Source organism: Corvus hawaiiensis, unplaced genomic scaffold, assembly GCF_020740725.1.
Source record: "Corvus hawaiiensis isolate bCorHaw1 unplaced genomic scaffold, bCorHaw1.pri.cur U_2, whole genome shotgun sequence".
Lineage (NCBI taxonomy): Eukaryota > Metazoa > Chordata > Aves > Passeriformes > Corvidae > Corvus > Corvus hawaiiensis.
In genome coordinates this window covers 64,589-82,075 of record NW_025963275.1, presented here as the reverse complement: position 1 = coordinate 82,075, position 17,487 = coordinate 64,589, and positions in this window count along the sequence as shown.

Genomic DNA, 17,487 nt, shown 5'->3' with positions numbered 1-17,487 from the left:
CGATCACTGGGACACAATGGAAGCACATGGAATCAAGGCTCCATGATGACTTGGCCTCATGGAGCACAGCATCCATTGTGACACAGCAAGACCTCGTGGAACCAAGGAGCCTTTGTGATACTCCAGATGCGCATGCAAGCCAGGGTGCACTGGGGCCTTGTTGGAACCAAAGACACCTCTGCAAAAAGCAGGGTAGCTCACAGAACCAAGGAGTCCATTGTTACATTGTAGAAAATTATACATTACATTCTAGAAAACCTATGGAACCAAGGGGCTATTGTGACACAGTGGGGCCACATGGAAGCAATTGTCCATTATGACATTGTGGATCAAAGGTGAGCATGGTGACACTGCGGAACCTCATGGAAGCAAGGAGCCATTGTGACCCAGTGGGGCCTGATGGAATCAAGGAGACCATGGTGACACAGGTGATGCACATGAAGCCAAGGAGCCATTGTGACCCAGTGGGGCCTCATGGAATCAAGGAGACCATGGTGACACAGGTGATGCACATGAAGCCAAGGAGCCATTGTGACCCAGTGGGGCCTCATGGAATCAAGGAGACCATGGTGACACAGGTGATGCACATGAAGCCAAGGAGCCATTGTGACACAGCTGGGCTTCTTCCCTTCAGCTCTGCAGCTGGCTGTCCCAGCCCACAGCACCATGTGCCAAGTGCTCTCCTCAGGGCTCTGCCTGCACACAGGCCCAGAGAAGTTTTCCTGTTTGTAAGGAAAGAATGAAAAAGCCTGAGCAGGTTCCCTAGACAACCAAACCCACATGCTCAGTCCAGGCTGCCTGCAATGATGTCCCCTTTCTACAAGGGACACTGTGAGCAGGAATGATCTCTGGGAGCAGAATTCCCGCAGTCTTTCCACGGAATTCTCTGTCCCTGTCCTTTGCCTGGCTCTCAGTGTCAGATGGAAGCTGCTGGTGCCTTTCTCTGCTTGAAGCCCTCTTTTGATGCAAGCAGGTGCTCCCAGGTGTGTTCAGCAGCTGTTGCTCAGTGTTGATGCAAAGCTTTTGTGTTCCTCATGGAAGCAAGGAGCCATTGTGACACTGCAGGGGCTCATGGCATCAAGGAGAGAATTGTGACACTACAGAACCTCCTAGAAACAAGGCTCCATGGTGACACCGTGGGGAATCATGGAATCAAGGAGCCCATTGTGACACAGCGAGGCCGCCTGGAAGCAATGGTCCACTGTTACACTGCGGATTCAAGAAGACCATGGGGACAGCACGGAACCTCATGGAACCATCCGTCCATTGGGACACAGCGGGGCCTCATGGACACAAGGGGACCATTGTGGCAAAGCAGGGCCTCATGGAAGCATGGAGAGCATTGTGACATTGTGGGCAATCATGGAAGCATGGAGAGCATTGTGCCACTAAGGAAACTGATGGAACCAAGGCGATCCCTGGGACACAATGGAAGCACATGGAATCAAGGCTCCATGATGACTTTGGAGGGCCTCATGGAGCACAGCATCCATTGTGACACAGCAAGACCTCGTGGAACCAAGGAGCCTTTGTGATACTCCAGATGCGCATGCAAGCCAGGGTGCACTGGGGCCTTGTTGGAACCAAAGACACCTCTGCAAAAAGCAGGGTAGCTCACAGAACCAAGGAGTCCATTGTTACATTGTAGAAAATTATACATTACATTCTAGAAAACCTATGGAACCAAGGGGCTATTGTGACACAGTGGGGCCACATGGAAGCAATTGTCCATTATGACATTGTGGATCAAAGGTGAGCATGGTGACACTGCGGAACCTCATGGAAGCAAGGAGCCATTGTGACCCAGTGGGGCCTGATGGAATCAAGGAGACCATGGTGACACAGGTGATGCACATGAAGCCAAGGAGCCATTGTGACCCAGTGGGGCCTCATGGAATCAAGGAGACCATGGTGACACAGGTGATGCACATGAAGCCAAGGAGCCATTGTGACCCAGTGGGGCCTCATGGAATCAAGGAGACCATGGTGACACAGGTGATGCACATGAAGCCAAGGAGCCATTGTGACACAGCTGGGCTTCTTCCCTTCAGCTCTGCAGCTGGCTGTCCCAGCCCACAGCACCATGTGCCAAGTGCTCTCCTCAGGGCTCTGCCTGCACACAGGCCCAGAGAAGTTTTCCTGTTTGTAAGGAAAGAATGAAAAAGCCTGAGCAGGTTCCCTAGACAACCAAACCCACATGCTCAGTCCAGGCTGCCTGCAATGATGTCCCCTTTCTACAAGGGACACTGTGAGCAGGAATGATCTCTGGGAGCAGAATTCCCGCAGTCTTTCCACGGAATTCTCTGTCCCTGTCCTTTGCCTGGCTCTCTGTTGCAGATGGAAGCTGCTGCTGCCATTCTCAGCTTGAAGCCCTCTTTTGATGCAAGCAGATGCTCTCAGGTGTGTTCAGCAGCTGTTGCTCAGTGTTGATGCAAAGCTTTTGTGTTCCGCATGGAAGCAAGGAGCCATTGTGACACTGCAGGTGATGCGCATGAAGCTAAGGAGCCATTGTGACACAGTGGGGCCTCATGGAATCAAGGAGACCATGGTGACACAGGTGATGCACATGAAGCCAAGGAGCCATTGTGACACAGTGGGGCCTGATGGAATCAAGGAGACCATGGTGACACAGGTGATGCACATGAAGCTAAGGAGCCATTGTGACACTGCAGGGGCTCATGGAATCAAGGAGACCATTGTGACAGTACAGAACCTCCTAGTAACAAGGCTCCATGGTGACACCATGGAAAATCTTGGAATCAAGGAGCCCCTTGTGACACAGAGAGGCCGCCTGGAAGCAATGGTCCATTGTTACACTGCGGATTCAAGAAGACCATGGGGACAGCACGGAACCTCATGGAACCATCCGTCCATTGGGACACAGCGGGGCCTCATGGACACAAGGGGACCATTGTGGCAAAGCAGGGCCTCATGGAAGCATGGAGAGCATTGTGCCACTAAGGAAACTGATGGAACCAAGGCGATCCCTGGGACACAATGGAAGCACATGGAATCAAGGCTCCATGATGACTTTGGAGGGCCTCATGGAGCACAGGATCCATTGTGACACAGCAAGACCTCGTGGAACCAAGGAGCCTTTGTGATACTCCAGATGCGCATGGAAGCCAGGGTGCACTGGGACACAGAGGGGCCTTGTTGGAACCAAGGACACCTCTGCAAAAAGCAGGGTAGCTCACAGAACCAAGGAGTCCATTGTTAGATTGTAGAAAATTATACATTACATTCTAGAAAACCTATGGAACCAAGGGGCTATTGTGACACAGTGGGGCCACATGGAAGCAATTGTCCATTATGACAATGTGGATCAAAGGTGAGCATGGTGACACTGCGGAACCTCATGGAAGCCAAGGAGCCATTGTGACCCAGTGGGGCCTCATGGAATCAAGGAGACCATGGTGACACAGGTGATGCACATGAAGCCAAGGAGCCATTGTGACACAGTGGGGGCTCATGGAATCAAGGAGACCATGGTGACACAGGTGATGCACATGAAGCCAAGGAGCCATTGTGACACAACAGGTCCTCATTTACTCAAGGAGACCATGGTGACACAGGTGATGCACATGAAGCCAAGGAGCCATTGTGACCCAGTGGGGCCTCATGGAATCAAGGAGACCATGGTGACACAGGTGATGCACATGAAGCCAAGGAGCCATTGTGACACAGCGGGGCTTCTTCCCTTCACCTCTGCAGCTGGCTGTCCCAGCCCACAGCACCATGTGCCAAGTGCTCTCATCAGGGCTCTGCCTGCACACAGGCCCAGAGAAGTTTTCCTGTTTGTAAGGAAAGAATGAAAAAGCCTGAGCAGGTTCCCTAGACAACCAAACCCACATGCTCAGTCCAGGCTGCCTGCAATGATGTCCCCTTTCTACAAGGGACACTGTGAGCAGGAATGATCTCTGGGAGCAGAATTCCCGCAGTCTTTCCACGGAATTCTCTGTCCCTGTCCTTTCCCTGGCTCTCAGTGTCAGATGGAAGCTGCTGGTGCCTTTCTCTGCTTGAAGCCCTCTTTTGATGCAAGCAGGTGCTCCCAGGTGTGTTCAGCAGCTGTTGCTCAGTGTTGATGCAAAGCTTTTGTGTTCCTCATGGAAGCAAGGAGCCATTGTGACACTGCAGGGGCTCATGGCATCAAGGAGAGAATTGTGACACTACAGAACCTCCTAGAAACAAGGCTCCATGGTGACACCGTGGGGAATCATGGAATCAAGGAGCCCCTTGTGACACAGAGAGGCCGCCTGGAAGCAATGGTCCACTGTTACACTGCGGATTCAAGAAGACCATGGGGACAGCACGGAACCTCATGGAGCCATCCGTCCATTGGGACACAGCGGGGCCTCATGGACACAAGGGGACCATTGTGGCAAAGCAGGGCCTCATGGAAGCATGGAGAGCATTGTGACATTGTGGGCAATCATGGAAGCATGGAGAGCATTGTGCCACTAAGGAAACTGATGGAACCAAGGCGATCCCTGGGACACAATGGAAGCACATGGAATCAAGGCTCCATGATGACTTTGGAGGGCCTCATGGAGCACAGCATCCATTGTGACACAGCAAGACCTCGTGGAACCAAGGAGCCTTTGTGATACTCCAGATGCGCATGCAAGCCAGGGTGCACTGGGGCCTTGTTGGAACCAAAGACACCTCTGCAAAAAGCAGGGTAGCTCACAGAACCAAGGAGTCCATTGTTACATTGTAGAAAATTATACATTACATTCTAGAAAACCTATGGAACCAAGGGGCTATTGTGACACAGTGGGGCCACATGGAAGCAATTGTCCATTATGACATTGTGGATCAAAGGTGAGCATGGTGACACTGCGGAACCTCATGGAAGCAAGGAGCCATTGTGACCCAGTGGGGCCTCATGGAATCAAGGAGACCATGGTGACACAGGTGATGCACATGAAGCCAAGGAGCCATTGTGACACAGTGGGGCCTCATGGAATCAAGGAGACCATGGTGACACAGGTGATGCACATGAAGCCAAGGAGCCATTGTGACACAGTGGGGCCTCATGGAATCAAGGAGACCATGGTGACACAGGTGATGCACATGAAGCCAAGGAGCCATTGTGACATAGCTGGGCTTCTTCCCTTCAGCTCTGCAGCTGGCTGTCCCAGCCCACAGCACCATGTGCCAAGTGCTCTCCTCAGGGCTCTGCCTGCACACAGGCCCAGAGAAGTTTTCCTGTTTGTAAGGAAAGAATGAAAAAGCCTGAGCAGGTTCCCTAGACAACCAAACCCACATGCTCAGTCCAGGCTGCCTGCAATGATGTCCCCTTTCTACAAGGGACACTGTGAGCAGGAATGATCTCTGGGAGCAGAATTCCCGCAGTCTTTCCACGGAATTCTCTGTCCCTGTCCTTTGCCTGGCTCTCTGTTGCAGATGGAAGCTGCTGCTGCCATTCTCAGCTTGAAGCCCTCTTTTGATGCAAGCAGATGCTCTCAGGTGTGTTCAGCAGCTGTTGCTCAGTGTTGATGCAAAGCTTTTGTGTTCCGCATGGAAGCAAGGAGCCATTGTGACACTGCAGGTGATGCGCATGAAGCTAAGGAGCCATTGTGACACAGTGGGGCCTCATGGAATCAAGGAGACCATGGTGACACAGGTGATGCACATGAAGCCAAGGAGCCATTGTGACACAGTGGGGCCTCATGGAATCAAGGAGACCATGCTGACACAGGTGATGCACATGAAGCTAAGGAGCCATTGTGACACTGCAGGGGCTCATGGAATCAAGGAGACAATTGTGACAGTACAGAACCTCCTAGTAACAAGGCTCCATGGTGACACCATGGAAAATCTTGGAATCAAGGAGCCCCTTGTGACACAGAGAGGCCGCCTGGAAGCAATGGTCCATTGTTACACTGCGGATTCAAGAAGACCATGGGGACAGCACGGAACCTCATGGAACCATCCGTCCATTGGGACACAGCGGGGCCTCATGGACACAAGGGGACCATTGTGGCAAAGCAGGGCCTCATGGAAGCATGGAGAACATTGTGCCACTAAGGAAACTGATGGAACCAAGGCGATCACTGGGACACAATGGAAGCACATGGAATCAAGGCTCCATGATGACTTTGGAGGGCCTCATGGAGCACAGGATCCATTGTGACACAGCAAGACCTCGTGGAACCAAGGAGCCTTTGTGATACTCCAGATGCGCATGGAAGCCAGGGTGCACTGGGACACAGAGGGGCCTTGTTGGAACCAAGGACACCTCTGCAAAAAGCAGGGTAGCTCACAGAACCAAGGAGTCCATTGTTACATTGTAGAAAATTATACATTACATTCTAGAAAACCTATGGAACCAAGGGGCTATTGTGACACAGTGGGGCCACATGGAAGCAATTGTCCATTATGACAATGTGGATCAAAGGTGAGCATGGTGACACTGCGGAACCTCATGGAAGCCAAGGAGCCATTGTGACACAGTGGGGCCTCATGGAATCAAGGAGACCATGGTGACACAGGTGATGCACATGAAGCCAAGGAGCCATTGTGACCCAGTGGGGCCTCATGGAATCAAGGAGACCATGGTGACACAGGTGATGCACATGAAGCCAAGGAACCATTGTGACACAGCGGGGCCTCATGGAATGAAGGAGACTATTGTGACACAGGTGATGCCTGTTGGGGAAGAATGAAGTGGCCATGTGTTGGGGAGGATGAAAGTTTGGTAAGAAAGTTTCACAGGTATGTAGGCTTGGCAGAAAGGTCTGTGAATGTAGAAGCTGGGGATGAGGTAGAAATGGAAGCAAGTTTTGATATAGAATAAAAGATGTTTTGCTGGAACAGTGATCGCTGAGTAACTGAGAAGGCAAAGGTTGGAGATGAGTTGGAAGGAGATTTTTAGGAGCAGGACAAAGGTATGTGATTACAAACAAAGACATGTTTTTCACCAAGTAAGTAAGTCTCAAGAAGAGCATAAGTTAATAGAAAACGTGTCTTTACCAAAAAGAAAGATATGGCAGGCAAACAAGAAATGTTGATGTAGCAAGAAGAAGAAAGGTCTAAGAATTCTCCACTGTGAGCTTAAATTGTAATTTACTTACTCTTGTGATTGGATAATAATGACTAGCATATGGTGATGGTAGTAGCTATGATAGGCTATAGGCAAATGTAATGGTATTGGGTATGGTGCTTATTGGTTTTTATGTGTTAAGATACTCTGCAAAGAAAAGTCTAGAATGCTTTGTAACTTGAACAGGAAGCGGCTTCAGGTATGCCTACAGCTGGAGCTGGCAGCTGTAGGGCTGGCTCTGGATACCCGCTCCCTGAAATGCTGTGACTTCGCCTATGCAATAAACAGCTTCCAAGAGAGCCACCTGAAGTCCAGACATCCTTCGTGAAACCTTCTCCTATAGCCATGGACTTCCTTTTTTGGCCCTTTGGTCCTAGTATGGACCTCATGTCGGGTGTTGAGCCACCACTTAGGTTCAGCTGGGCTAGCCAACCATAGGCACTCTTCAGATCCTCCTGGCCCTCCACAGAGCCAGCAATTGCTAAGGTTCAAAACTTTTGCTACTTCTTCTCCTAAGGCTGCCAATTCATTCTCCACTGCTGGCCTAAACTTAGCTGACCATATAAAAGTAGAACTAGTAAGGAAAATGTTTTAATAATATGATCTAATTAGCTAGTCTAATTTTCCCGTTGTCTTCTGCAGCACCTGTGGCAATTGAAGACACAGAAACCACTAAACATAAAATAATCCAGCAAGTATTAGCGCCCCAGTGAGTGGAGATTCTAGAGGAGGGATGCCCATAAAGACTATTTCAGCAGATGGTCTGTGGGTAGGCACGCAGGGCTTCCTCTGATGTCGAAGCACTGGCTACTGCTCCGGCCTACTCCTGCAGAGTGTCAGTCACGGCCTCCCGGCCTTCTCCTCCAGCTGAGCTGTGCAAATCTCTGAGGCTTCAGAGACCTTGACCCGAGAGTGACGGGTCCACCTGTGTTCAGCTGTCTTGATGGCTGTTTCTGTCGCCAGTGACACTTGGAATGGGCCACGCCATTTCACCGCCACTGGCGCTTCTTTCTACTCCTTAACTAGGACTCAATCTCCTGGTTGGAGGTTACAAGCAGCAAAGTCCAAAGGTGGGGCTTGTGCCAGCTGAGCTTCCTGTTGAAGGGGTTTCACAAGAAGCAGTATCCTGGCCACAGATGGTTTTAAATATACATCACTTACCTCTACTCCCCCACTAGGTTGAGACTTAGCCGGGTAATTCATAACAACGACGGAAAGGGGGATAACGGAATCTCTCTTCTGGGTCGGGCTCTCATTCTCGCCAAAGCCAATGTCCAAAGCCCTAGCCATGGCATCTTGGTTTCTATTAGCAGCTTCCAAAGGTGTTTCTTTCTCTATTCATGGTTTTCTACCCGAGCCGAGCTCTGGGGGTGCCAGGGCCTATGGAGGTTCCATTGTGTTCCTAAAGAAGCCAAAACCCCTTGAAGGATCTTTCCTGTAAAATGAGTTCCCCTATCTGAGTCTATTGCTTCTACAATGCTGTATCTTGGAATGATTTGTTCCAAAGATGCCTTCATAACTGATCCTGTCGTTGCCGAAGCAGTTGGAAATGCCTCTGGCCACCTTGCTAGCTGACATACCATTAGCAGAAGATATGAAGCCTTCCCACTTGGGGCATGTCAGGAAAATCCACCTGGCATCTTTGGAAGGGACATGCAGCCCAAGGCCTCCCTCCCCTGGCAAGTTACTTTGTAACTTGGCTGTTTGCTTTAGCACAGATCAAGCAACCTTCAACAGCTCGTTTTGCCAGTCTAAAAAGACCCCCAGCAACATACAGCATGAGGAAGGCTTCTGCCAATCCTCAGGAAGTGCAAGGACTCTCTTCACGGAGTTCTTTTAATATTGGTAGGGCCAAAGCTTCTAGTATCTCTTGTTTGCCATCCCTTGTAAACCAATTCTTGTCTTTTTTCTCTGCCACACGACTTTTAACCGTATCTCGAACTCCTCTGGTAGAAAAGACAGCTTCCCGGGCAGTGATGGAGTCGCTGGGAGCAAAGGGGGCATCTTGGAGAGTTCTGGCAGAAGTGTTGCTTTCTGAATTTCTTCATCCACCAAAAAGGAGACAGAGGAGTCCTGGAACATTCTTCAACTACAGGGAGAGGCCATGGGGCTTTTGCCATGGAGTCTCTCAACTGATTGCGGGACGCAGCCCCCTTTTTATGCTAAGTTCCTGGCAACAGCACCCTCTGAGGTACTCGGGAATGACAGACTTCTGGAACTGCCTACTCTATGCTCCCCTCTAATATGCACCCCCCTCTTGCTATGGAAAAGGAAGAAAACGAAACTATTCCTAATGCTATTAAGTCTTTGTTGCCTTGCTCTAGGTTCAGGAATTTAACACGGCCTTGGCTGAGCAACAGTCTCTGTCGATTAGTAACAGTTTCTAGAACTAACACTTTCTTCTGTTACTCCCCTACCAGTAAATTCCTAGCCTTGTCTAAGGACGGATTCACACGGTCTCTTTGTAAAGACACATCCATGTTACTCCTTTCACTCCCACACCTTCTTGGAGGTGGGACGGCTCCCCCTGGCACAGCACCTGGCACAAAACCCCCCTATGCGCACACGCACACCTGCACTTACCCTGCACTCCGCTGCGCACACACACACACACCTCCCGCACACTAACACCCCCCTCCACATCCCCACCATGCTACTTGCAGTGGCCCCGCCCCTGCCATCCCGGCCGGCTGGCTGGCAGCACCCACTCCTCACATGCTTCCCCATGCCTTGCGTTTCCTTGCTGCCCCCTCTGTAGCCTTCCCTCAACCTGCCTTTTCTCCCCTGCCTTGCATTGACTTGCTCACCCATCCCCCACCTGACTTCCTTTCACATTCGTCTACGTCTGGCCTCACCTTTCCTTTTCCTTCTAGGACCCTCATTGCCCTGCCTCGCCTCGCCAAGCAAGGCCGCACAGAGCACTTGGTCCTGGCCACTTTTGTGTACCAGCAGTCCTCGAATGTACTTCTCACCTGCCTTGCCTATCCTTGCCTTGCCTTGGCAACACAAAAGTTTCCTTGCCTTGCCCTGCTAGCTCTCTGGAGCCTTGCATTCCTTTGCACGTCCATGCCCCGCCCTTGACCTGCCTACTGCTTTCCTCCAGGGCCTTGACTTGCCAAGCACTTCCTGTTTCTGCCTGGCCTTCCCATCAGTGGACTTTCCTTCCTACGGCCAGCCTTGCCTCTAACTTCTGGGCCTTCTCTTGCCTACCACTCCATTTGCTTTCCCCTCACTGCTCTGGTCTTGCTTAGCTCTCCCTTGACTTGCCCACAATTGCCTGCACTTGCTTTGCAGCGCCTTGCCTGCGTGGAAGGCAAGGGCAAGAGTGGTAAGCAGGGCAAAGCAAAGCCAGCAAGTTGTAGGTAGTGCGAGGCAAGGCAGACGTAGGCAAAGGAAGCAGAGCAAGGGTAGCTTAAGAAGAACTCGACAAGGTACTGAAGGCAAGGCAAGGCCAAGAGACTCGGAGTGCCAGTGTTGCTGGAGCAGATGTTAAGGTAGCATGGGGAGGAATAGTCCAGCAAGACATTTCTCTTCTGGCCCCTGGGCGTGTAGGGGCAATTGTTGGATCTATTCAATCCTGGAGGTGGATCAGTGGCTGGATGTGTTGTATTTTGGAGGAGGGGATGCCGTTTCTTTGGAGATGGGCTTGTAGTTGCTCTCTTTGGCAAGGCAAGCAGGTTTGGATGTGCACATCAGGTGCTCTTAGGGATTTTAAGGGCTTTTCCCAAGAGGCAGAGCCCTCTCTGGGTTAGAGCTGTTGAGCTGTCCGTGGGAATGCAAAGGCCAAGCTTGTGAGCCTTTTGTCCTGATGCCTTTAGTGTGTGAGCAGTCCGTGGTGCCCTTGTCTTTGGATCCTGACTCTAGGAGAGAGAAGGCTTAGGATGGTAGCTAGAGCTGAGAAGGAAAGTGCTGAGAACAGCGTGTGTGCTGCTAGTTTGAGGGGTGCAGTTGAAGTTGCAGGCAGTAAGATCTTCGTCAGCCGGCACTGTTTTGAGCTCTGTTTTTGCCAGATGGTTTCAAGATGGTAGGCAGAATCTGCGAGAGGGAAAAGATTTGTTTGGGCCAAAGAGGTTTGTCTGGCTCTTGGAGTGTGGTGTAAAGAAGAGTCTCTCTTGGAAGGGGAAGATGAGGGAAATCTTTTTGTCCTGATGTGCTGTTGATTGGAGTGTAGGGACGTTTGCAACTTGCCTCTGCCCTTGGGGTGGTTTCGAGCAGCGCCAGGTGCTTGGCCTTCTTTTGCAAGTCGTCAGCGCCATCGTGTGGTTGTTTCGATGAGCGCTGACAGTGCCGGGGAAAAAGCCAAGCGCTTCGCTGGCGCGGCCCCAGTCGTGTGCGAGCAGTTGGTGGAAGAGCTCCGCTGTGCATCCTGCCTCTTGGAGACACAAAAGAATGTGATCCTGCGCGTCGCGGGGAAGCAAGAGGAATCTTTTCATTGTTGGCTGTGCAGTTTCGAAGCGGCAAAAGTCAAGGCAGTTCCAGCACGGCCTCTTTCTTTCAGAACCTTTTCTGTGCCATCTTGAACATGCTCAACATGGAACTCGCACCCACTGGACTGCATCAAAGGTCCTGGAGAGAGGCACTTTCCTTCAAGCTCTAGCTACCATCCTACCCTCCACCTCTCGCGGATCCCAAAGCCCTTCCAGACATCCAGCAGCTGCACGCAGAGAACAAGTGCTAGAACAAGGCGTTGGCCTTCCTAGTCCCTCTAAAGTCTGTAAACTAGGCGAAACATTGCAGTGACCAGCACTTTCCTTCGCAACTATCTATAGAGCGTCATCACATTCTCTCAGAGTGGCTAAGTCCACCCTTGCAGCGCAGCGTTTCCAGCCACAGTTGGGACTGAGAGATGGGCCAGGTGAGAAAGCATTTGTCGACTATCCCTCGTCTCTGGAAGACTTGATACTCGCAGCGCAATCACGTCCACACACCTTCAGTGTGGCCAAGTTCAAGCAGCTAGAGCTCACAGAGATGGGAGAGTCAGGAGAGAAGCCGTTCCAAAAGTACCGTGTAGTGACAGCAGCATTAAAACTGTGCACAGCAGTCTACAGCACTGTAGACCGTGGCTTCTCTGACAGACGTGCCATCCCATTGTTGGCTCTCGCAGCTCGGTTGCTAGCTGCTCTCCTGAAGAAAAGAACTAGAAGGAAAAGCCAATGCTGGGCTGCACCTTCCCCTTGCCTCACGTAAAAGCCATTTCAACTCCCCGCTGCACTCTCTACTTCCCCTCTCCTTGGCATCGACCACTGTGTTTTCTGCATCTCGGAGCCGAAAGGTAAGCGCCAGTGTTCCCAGGGATGGTTGGAAGAAGGATAAGTAGTAGCACAAGTAGCTGTGGTTGAACTTCCTCCTTCTCAATGCTAACGTGAATTCGGCAGGCAGGCGAGCGCCAGCCACCCTCCTTTCTCAGTTTGTACGCGGCAGACACGAGCCCGGTGCTCGGCGCCTTCGTTCGGCCTCTTTAGTACCGATGTGGCGCTTTCGTTCTGCCGGAGTCGAAGCGTCGTCTACTTGTCGCCCAGAGAGCACGGTGCCGGCAGCGAAATGCTCCAGCCCACTGCTTGTGCCGACACACGCCTGGGCTATGCACTTTGCCTCTCAGCGACATACAGCAGCACATTCGGTCTAAATGAAAAGGGAAAGATTCTCGGCTACGTCTGGCACAAAGAACAGCTTTAGTTCAACGGGCTTACCCAGAGCATGCCCCCGACGCGTGGGAACTTGTATTTGCACCACATTCCAGTGGCAGTCCTCTTTCCTTTACAGGCAGCACAGCGCCGTCAGATCGCGGTGCTCTCTGCACGTGCCTTCTCACTTCCAAGTAGCACCGCGCACATTAGAGCCTTGCAGGGAGAGAAGACGCGGATAGTCGTGTCGCAGAGAAGAACGTGGCAGGGCGAAAAGGTGTTCTTCTTTTGTCCTCGTCGCCCAGAGTGTGGTGCTGTGTAGAAAGTCTTGGCCAGCGAAAAGCTAATCCAGCCAGTGTTTCTCTCCTGATGCATTTCGCTGAGTGAGAGCTGAGGAAAATCCGTGCACAGCACACTGTGGATGCGTGCAGTACACACGCAGAAGAGCGGCACGGCTAAAAGTCATCGCTGGGCTTCAGTTCTGTCCAGACCGCAGAAGGCGAAGAACGAAGCAGCTGAGCACCGGCTGCATGTACTCAGTGGAGCGAATTTCAAATGTCCAGCCAAGAGCTGCTTCACAAGCAGATGCAGCTGAGAATGCTCTGGCTGCTTCACAAAGGAAGGCGCTGTGTTGCACTCCTGGACACTACCTGGTCAGAAGCAGGTTCTTACACCTTCAATGCTGCAGAGTCCATGCAGCTGGAGCACACTCAGAAGGACGCGTCCAGCTAGAAGGCGTTCTTCAAGTACCCCCCTCTTCCAAGTAGCCTTGAAACTGAGCACACCACACTGCGGCTCAGGAGGTTCCTTCTCAGATAGACGTGCCGTCACATTCTTCACTCTCGCAGCTCCGTTGCCCACTTGCAGCAGCTGCTGCCAAAGAAAAAGGCTCCAGAAGGAAAAGCCACTGCTAGACTGCCCTTTCCCCTTGCCTCACGTCAAGCACCAGAAACTGTCCGCTGCACTCTCTCCATTCTCCGCCGCATGGCGAAGCATAAACGTAATCGCAATTGTTTCCAGGGAAAGCTGGAAGAGAACTAGGTAGCAGCACAAGTAGCTGCAAGTTGGACTTTAAGTTTCGAGCTGCTAATGTGAATCCGAAAACAAGCGAGTGGCAGCCACGCTTCCTCTTGCAGCCTGTGCGATGCACACACCAGCTCGGTGCTCTGCCTTCATTCTTATGCTCTTCGTAGCAGGTGGCGCTTTCGTTTTGCTGGAGTCGAAGCGTCGTCTACTTGTCGCCCAGAGAGCACGGTGCCGGCAGCCAAATGCTCCAGGCTGCTGCTTCTGCCGAAACACGCCTGGGCTCTGCAATTTCTCTCTAGCGCTGAAGTAGCGCCACATTCTGTTTGCTTTGTAGGCAGCATCTTTACGGAAAGCTTCTCGGCTACGTCTGGCACAAAGAACAGCTTTAGTTCAACGGGCTTACACGGAGCTTGCCCCCGACGCCTGGAACTTGTATTTGCACCACATTCCAGTGGCAGTCCTCTTTCCTTTACAGGCAGCACAGCGCCGTCCGATCGCGGTGCTCTCTGCACGTGCCTTCTCACTTCCAAGTAGCACCGCGCACATTAGAGCCTTGCAGGGAGAGAAGACGCGGATAGTCGTGTCGCAGAGAAGAACGTGGCAGGGCGAAAAGATGTTCTTCTTTTGTCCTCCTCGTCGCCCAGAGTGTAGTGCTGTGTTGAAAGTCTTGGCCAGCGAAAAGCTAATCCAGCCAGTGTTTCTCTCCTGACGCTTTTCGCTGAGTGAGAGCTGAGGAAAATCCTTGCACAGCACACTGTGGATGCGTGCAGTACACACGCAGAAGAGCGGCACGGCTAAAAGTCATCGCTGGGCTTCAGTTCTGTCCAGACCGCAGAAGGCGAAGAACGAAGCAGCTGAGCACCGGCTGCATGTACTCAGTGCACCGAATTTCAAATGTCCAGTCAAAAGCCTCTTCACTAGCAGATTCAGCTGAGAATGCTCTGGCTGCTTCACAAAGGAAGGCGCTGTGTTGCACTCCTGGACACAACCACGCCAGAAGCAGGTTCTTACACGTTCAATGCTGCAGAGTCCATGCAAGCTGGAGCACACTCAGAAGGACGCGTCCAGCTAGAAGGCGTTCTTCAAGTACCCCCTCTTCCAAGTAGCCTTGAAACTGAGCACAACAACACACTGCGGCTCAGGAGGTTCCTTCTCAGATAGACGTGCCGTCACATTATGCACTCTCGCAGCTCTGTTGCCCACTTGCCGCAGCTGCTCCCAAAGGAAAAGGCTCCAGAAGTAAAAGTCACTGCTGGACTGCCCTTTCCCCTTGCCTCACGTCAAGCACCAGAAACTGTCCGCTGCACTCTCTATTTCCCTTCTCCGCCGTATGGCGAAGCATAAACGTAATCGCAATTGTTTCCAGGGGAAAGCTGGAAGAGAATTAGGAAGCAGCACAAGTAGCTGCAAGTTGGACTTTAAGTTTCGAGCTGCTAATGTGAATCCGAAAACAAGCGAGTGGCAGCCACGCTTCCTCTTGCAGCCTGTGCGATGCACACACCAACTCGGTGCTCTGCCTTCATTCTTATGCTCTTCGTAGCAGGTGGCGCTTTCGTTTTGCTGGAGACGAACCGTCGTCTACTTGTCGCCCAGAGAGCACGGTGCCGGCAGCGAAATGCTCCAGGCTGCTGCTTCTGCCGAAACACGCCTGGGCTCTGCAATTTCTCTCTAGCGCTGAAGTAGCGCCACATTCTGTTTGCTTTGTAGCCAGCATCTTTACGGAAAGCTTCTCGGCTACGTCTGGCACAGAGAACAGCTTTATTTAACCGGCTTACACGGAGCTTGCCCCCGACGCCTGGAACTTGTATTTGCACCACATTCCAGTGGCAGTCCTCTTTCCTTTACAGGCTGCACAGCGCCGTCAGATCGCGGTGCTCTCTGCACGTGCCTTCTCACTTCCAAGTAGCACCGCGCACATTAGAGCCTTGCAGGGAGAGAAGACGCGGATAGCCGTCTCACACAGAAGAACGTGCCAGGATGAAAAGATGTTCTTCCTTTCTCCTGTTTCTTGCCCGAATTGTGTTGCAGTGTTGAAAGTCTTGGCCAGCGAAAAGCTAATCCAGCCAGTGTTTCTCTCCTGACGCATTTCGCTGAGCGAGAGCTACGCGGACAGTTTGGACTCTGTGAAGCAGCAAGAAAATGATTGTACGTCGAGCTGAGGAAAATCCCTGCACAGCACACTGTGGCCGCGTGCAGTGTACGCGCTGAAGAGCGGCAAAGCTCAAAGGCATCGCTGGGCTTCAGTTCTGTCCAGACCGCAGAAGGCGAAGAACGAAGCAGCTGAGCACCGGCTGCATGTACTCAGTGGAGCGAATTCCAAATGTCCAGCCAAGAACTGCTTAACAAGCAGATTCAGCTGAGAATGCTCTGGCTGCTTCACAAAGGAAGGCGCAGCCGTGGCACTCCTGGACACAACCTGGTCAGAAGCAGTTTCTTACACCTTCAATGCTGCAGAGTCCATGCAGCTGGAGCACAGCCAGAAGGACGCGTCCAGCTAGAAGGCGTTCTTCAAGTACCCCCGTCTTCCAAGTAGCCTTGAAACTGAGCACAACACACTGCGGCTCAGGAGGTTCCTTCTCAGATAGACGTGCCGTCACATTATACAGCTCGCATACTGTGGGCTCGCAGAGCTTGCAGCTCTGTTGCCCACTTGCAGCAGCTGCTGCCAAAGAAAAAGGCTCCAGAAGTAAAAGCCACTGCTGGACTGCCCTTTCCCCTTGCCTCATGTCAAGCACCAGAAACTGTCCACTGCACTCTCTATTTCCATTCTCCGTCGCATCTACCACTGTAATCTCTGCATCTCGAAGAATAAACCCCGGCCCAATTCTTTCCGTCGTCATCTTGTCTCACAGAGGGCACGCCGGCAGAGAAACCCTCCAGGTTGCTGATTCTTCCGAAACACACCTGGGCTGTGCATTTTCCTTCGCTGCCCTTGGTAGCACCACATTCTGTTTGCTTTGTAGCCTGAATATCAAGGGAAAGGTTCTCAGCTACGTCTGGCACAGAGAACAGCTTTAGTTCAACGGGCTTACCCGGCGCTTACCCCGACGCGTGGGAACTTGTATTTGCACCACATTCCGGGGGTAGTCTTCTTTCCTTTACAGGCTGCACAGCGCCGTCAGATCGCAGTGCTTCTCTGCACCTGCCTTCTCACTTCTAAGTAGCACCGCGCACATTAGAGCCTTGCAGGGAGCAAAGACGTGGATAGATGTGTGGCAGAGAAAATCGTGCAAAGACGAAAAGGTGTTCTTCTTTTGTCCTCCTCGTCGCCCAGATTGTGGTGCTGTGCTGAAAGCGTGGGTATTATTACCCCTTCTCGCAGTGAGACTATGTGCTGCGTTGGAACTGTTGGCCTGTGAAAGGCTAATCCAGCAAGTGCTTCCCTCCTGATGCATTTTGCTGAGCGAGAGCTGAGGAAAATCCGTGCACTGCACACTGTGGATGCATGCAGTATACACGCAGAAGAGCGGCGAAGCTCATAGTCATCGCACACACCAGCCCAGTGGCCTGGGGCTGCGTTCTTCTCCCTTACCGGCGCTGGACAGAACTGAAGCATTCAGCTGTGGCTCTCTTCAGTGTGTGTACTGCACGCATCCACAGTGCTCTTTGCACGGATTTTCCTCAGCGCTACGTGACACTACAGCCGTTCTGCTTCGCAGAGCCCAACTGTCCGCACAAGGTCTCGCTCAGAGAAATGTGTCAGGAGAGAAGCACTTGCTGGATTAGCCTTTCACTGGCCAACAGTTCCAACGCAGCACCACAGTCTTATTGCGAGAAGGGGTACTAAAA